Source organism: Pinus tabuliformis, chromosome X (genome assembly GCF_031772625.1).
Source record: "Pinus tabuliformis cultivar Carrire ecotype Pingquan chromosome X, CPIR1, whole genome shotgun sequence".
In the NCBI taxonomy this organism is placed as follows: domain Eukaryota; kingdom Viridiplantae; phylum Streptophyta; class Pinopsida; order Pinales; family Pinaceae; genus Pinus; species Pinus tabuliformis.
This window is the reverse complement of record NC_142308.1, coordinates 814,505,903-814,511,641: the sequence shown is the minus strand read 5'-3', so window position 1 is coordinate 814,511,641 and position 5,739 is coordinate 814,505,903. Positions and strand designations below refer to the sequence as shown.

General features: G+C 40.3%; 1 pseudogene; it reads right to left on the bottom strand.

Moving 5' to 3' along the window:
* Positions 1-930: 930 nt before the first annotated feature.
* On the bottom strand, positions 931-4,782 carry LOC149142273 (pentatricopeptide repeat-containing protein At4g14050, mitochondrial pseudogene; annotated as a pseudogene).
* Between the last annotated feature and the right edge of the window lie 957 nt (positions 4,783-5,739).

Sequence of the window (5,739 nt, the reverse complement as noted above, 5' to 3'; positions counted from 1 at the left end):
ACTTATGTCATTTAATTGAGGAGGAGAAGGATCACTATCCCTTTCTCACACTTTTGTAATTACAGTGATGAGTAGGAGGAGCACTAGCTATTTTTCATACTTATACTATTCAAAAGGGGATGAGGATGAGGATGAGGATGAGGAAGAGGAAGATTGTTAAAAATTTACACAACACTGAGGAAGATTGTTAAAAAAACTGCCCAATTTTTTTTAGGTGGTGCTACCCCGAACTCTTGCATAGTCGGGTTTCTTCCTTCTTGCGAACACTTAAACAACAGGGGCTGCTGCCGCCTTGGTGACCTTTCATTACACCCAGCGCAACATTCAACACATGAGGATAGTCGTGCAAAGAATATAACACATACCCAACACTTCCCACCATCTTAATGCATGTCCTCTTAGTATTGTGCATGCAAACATCCTTGGATTGAGTCAACTAAATTGTTCTTACGGTGCAGCGACATTTCCTGAATCCAGTCCACTAACTCATCTTGATTCAAACTCCAAAATATGTATGAGTACTTAACTATTGCTTTCCTCCCAAGTTCTATGATTCCAATTACCTGTGCTCTTCTCGCTTTTCTTCATGAAACTCTTGTTCCCTTTCATATTCACTCTCAACATTCACTGTGTCCAATCATTCCTTTCTTTTGAGATGTTTCTAGGGTTTCCAACAGCATCAACAACCTTTCGCAGCATCTCGACAACATCATTCTCACCATGATGGAGTTGTCTCTCTCCCTTGACAATTGTATCCTCACTCTAGGTTTTTTCTATGATATCGACATGCAACTACAGGATGCCTCCAAGAGTGCACAATGAAAATAGACAACACAAATATAGCATCCACTGTAGAAATCGGATATTTTTTTAAATATTTTATTTAACTGCAAGCAACATCACAAAAGCTCTTTCCCTTAACAGAACTCATAAACACAGTTCATATTCAAACAAGGCCAACAAAACTCCAGCAAACATCAATATAGTCATAGGATTGAAGCCTTTGTATCCAACTACAAATTCCTTTTTGCAAAATAACCCAAGCAAATGCCCCATGTCAACAATGATACATCGGCAAACTCAAATGCAGGGATTGAGCTCTGCTCTCAAACTGTCCCTTGATCTGTTATCTTATGTCTACAATCTGGAGCCACCGAAGTTCCCATGCTATCAAGCTACGAAAACTCCCGAGCCAGAACTTCAAGCTCTTCCTTGAGCTATCAGAAGCTCTTGAATATTGAGCTACTCCAAGCTGCCTTCGAATAGATATGCCTATTCCTTTACAGGCTTTGATCCTACATAAAAGCTGCCCATCATAGTTGACCATGTCGATTGCTTCCACTTCCTTGCCAATCAACTGCTGTTTTGAATCTAACCCAACAACCTCTTGGATTTATCCATGGATTTCCACATTGTGGTCCCTTCAGTCTATTAAATACCGAAAACAAAAATATTTTAGGGTGATGTGAGTTGCGAGTATGCAAGTGATGCTCCTGCATCATTTTGCATCAATTAGAAAAAGGGCACGTGTAAGAATTCCGATCGTCCTATTATGTCTGACCAGCACTTGCTAACAGCAATTATTGTCATGTATTCTTCAAGATTTTTGTAACAGTTTTCTTGTCTTAAATATGAAAAGCATTCAGTCAAAATTGCCAAGGATGATGCAAAAGAGAAGCTTATTGCTCATCTCTTAGAAACCTTGTCTTCAAATTTTGCAAATTGACAAAGCGAGCACCTACAAATTATCAAGCTAACAGATGTCTTAGGAGTATAATATGAGCACGTCTGAAGAAATACTCGGATGTGGTATGCGTCCCGGATTAAGTCATCTAATTGGAAGTGAAAGGATAGGCTATATCTCTAAAAAACCTCCAAGCATTAAACTTTATCTGACAATGAAGATAAAGCTTACTCCCTCGCTAACGTTATGTTGGCAGTATGCTTCAACTCGTTATATTAGCTTGCTATACATCACCAATAATCCCCACATGAACATTGACCATCCTTGAAATGATGGTAACGGTTGGCATCCCTCACGACAATTTCTCGTGTAACAATCTTGGAAATGAATTTTGTTGCAGTATGGCAGTCACCACATACTCGAAGGTTTTTGACAACTCGCACAATTGTTCCAGGGGGTGTGTTTAATAGCCCAAATGCGATTGCCAACCTTTCACTATGGTGGCAAAGAATTTGTTCCTTCTCTTCCTCCTTTACATCATTCAACACAAATGTTGTATCTGGAACATAACCTGCTACTTTCATCTCCGAAGACAATCTCTCCAGCTCTTTATAGATCATGTGTGTCTGTGGGTGCGATCTGTCTCCTGTGAGGAAAGCATGCACCTCTTTATTGATCTCAATCCAACTGCATCCTGGTGTCTTTTTTATGCCTCTATCATTCATCATTTTCCGTACCTTTTCAATATCATTCCACCTACCACTTGCAGCATAAACATTTGAAAGAAGCACATAGGGTGTAGCATTTTGAGGGTCCATGTCAAAAAGGCAATTTGCTATCCATTCTCCAAGTTCTATATTGTTATGTACTCTGCAGGCACCAAGCAAACAAATCCACACAACAGGATGAGGTTTTATTGGCATTCTGTTTATGAAGTCTTTTGCTTCATCCAGAAGTCCAGCACGGCCAAGAAGGTCAACCATGCACATATAATGTTCCATTGCAGGTGTGATATTATGGTATTTCGTCATGCAATTAAAGTATTGGCAGCCCTCATGGACTAGGCCTGCATGGCTGCATGCACACAAAACACTGACCATGGTGACATGGTTTGGGCTCATGCCAGAGTGCTTCATCTTTTCAAAGAGTTTGAGCGCTTCCTTGCCATGGCCATTCATGGCATATCCTGTAATCATGGCATTCCATGAGTCAACCGCTAGCTGACGCATTTTATCAAATAACTCACGCGCCTTCTCTATGCTCCCGCATTTTGCATACATGTGTATCAGGGCATTCATCACTGTCTTATTAGACTGTAATCCAAGTCTAGTTATTGTGTCATGGATCTCCATACCTTGCTCCAAAGCGGCCAAGCTGGCACACGCTGGAAGAATGCTAGCAAAAGTTTTCGGATCTGGTTTCACAGCTGCCAATTGCATTTCTCGGTAAAGCTTCAGGGCCTCCTCAAAATATCCATTCTGTGCAAGTCCTGCAATCATCGCATTCCATGAAGCCTCGTTTCGCTGTGGCGCCTTCTTAAAGAGTTTCAGAGCCGCATCAATGAGCCCATTCTGTGCATACCCAGAGATCATGGCATTCCACGAGACCACATTTTGTTGAGGCATTTCCTTGAAAAGTTCAGCAGCCTCGCCAAGAAGCCCATTCTGTGCAAAACCTGCTATCATGGCATTCCAGGAAACCTCATTTGGTTGAGGCATTTCCCTGAAGAATTTCAGCGCCTCTGCAACAAATCCATTCTGCGCAAAACCTGCAATCATCGCATTCCATGAAACCACATTTCGTTGAGGCATTCCCTCAAACAGTTTGAGCGCTTCATCCACAAGCCCATTCTGACTATATCCTGCAATCATAGCATTCCAAGAGATAATGGTTCGTTGATGCATTCTGTCAAACACTTCACGTGCTTCCTGTATCTTACCACATTTCGCATACATGTCAAGAAGAGGATTGGCTACATAGACATGGAATTGCAATCCCCTTCTTATTATTTCTTGATGGATCTCCAAACCCCATTCCAGAGATGCCAAGCTGGCACACGCTGACAGAGCACTTGAAAAGACCAACTCATCAGGTTCAACCCCTGTCCGATACATTTGGTGGAAGAGATTGAGTGCCTCATCAGCAAACCCATGCCTAGCATAAGCTGCGATCATCACAGTCCATGAGCATGCATCTCGTGCAGGCATTTGATCGAAAACTCTGCGAGCGTCCGCCACATTCCCACATTTGACATACATGTTAATAAGTGTGTTATGTAAAACCCTGTCTTCCCTAACTCCCATCTTATTCATGTGAGCGTGTATTCGTTTGCCATCAATTAAGGATTTCTTCTGGATGCAACCTTGCAAGAGATAAACATATGTGGAGGAATCCAAGGTCAGGTTAATGTGACTACTTACTATGTGGACTGCTTCTTTCAAGGAACCCTGTTTGCAGAGTCTTTTCACATGGGTAAGAAGTGTACTAGTGGGTTGTGTTTGATGGGTACTGGTCGTAACCATTCTACGTTGAAGGAAGAAGAATGCGACCATCATCTTTTTCTTCTCGTTGTTCAAGTATACCATGACTGCCATTGTTAACCCAAAAGACTTCCATCAAAATCAGCAGCTGCTGCTTTTGGAAAGGAATCACAGTCGTTTCAGTCACAGGCTTTCCCAAATTCATTGGAATAAACTTGAAACCTCATTGCTGCATTGCAGCATCGGGCACTTCAAACACTAAGTTTTGGATCTATTATGGGTATCCACTGAAACACGCCGTACATACAACAGCCGATTCACGCCTATTTCTACTCCGAGCATACTATTTTTCTATCTCCTGCAATACGTCAAACTCAAAATCAAAATCTCAAATACACAGAACTTGTGATATCTCGTTTAAACTGCGATATCATCCATTCGGGTGGGTTTGGACATCGGAATCGAAATTTACAATTTTGTACGCGCGAGATTTTGGATTGGGAAGGGAATCTTCCCAAATTTGTACCAAAATAAATCTAGAGTCCCGACGAACTGGTTGAGAATCCTTTATCGGTCTCTTCGCATTTCTTTTTGGAGTTATTGATTAGGTAGGGCATTTTGTCTAATCTAGAGTAAAAGTATGAATTATTAGAGACCTAACTGGATCACATAATATAGGATATTAAGAAAAAGGAATGGACCCCGTCGGATTCTTGCAAATCGATTCCCAATACCAAGATTCGAGTGAAGTTAAATAATTCACTTTGCTCATCTCCGTTGAATTTTCAGAATTTGTAATTGGACCATAAGGAAAGCCTTTGAGAAGGGGTGTGCCTTGTACGGCTCATGGAATGAGTTTTGGTTTATTTATAGAAAAACAAACAATTTCTACCTTCTTCCTAGAATAAAAGAATTAATAATGATTTACATTCTTAATGCCAATATTTTGTTGTAATGGAGATAAGGTTGTACCCAGGATGTTTGTTCACTTAGCATATTTAGAAATGTTGTATATGAAGATGGATGTTGTTATTATTGTGCACATGTTTTAGTTAGTTATAGTTAGTTATTTGGTTGGGTCTTTTTCCTAAAATGATTTGACCTAGAGTTTTATTGTCATGTCAAAAATATTTTGGTAAGAAATTTATCAAACTACAACACTTTAGAGCTTTTTGAGGAGCCAATTCTTTCACCTCTCAGTTTTCTCTTATAGCTTGATGTGCTCTATTTTAGGTTTGTTAGTTGCATGAAGCTTGGGAGTGTGCTGAGTGGGTAGGAGAGTGTCGTTCAAGTAACAATTTGTTGCATGGTGCATTAGTCCAATGGTCTATAAGCTCACATAGGTAGTCTATTTCCATCTCCGCTTTTTATGATTACACCTACACAAGTGAAAAAGGATATGCACAAATTAATGACGCCTCTTGCGCTGTAAAAATAAAGTTGTGCTAAGAATGGGTGAGAAAGCATTCATTTCTTGCTCTTTGAAGATGATATAGAATATCAATTCTAATGTGACATGTTCTATGAAAAACCATGGACCAAAGGAGAGAATCTCTCAATAGGGTTACTTTCCAT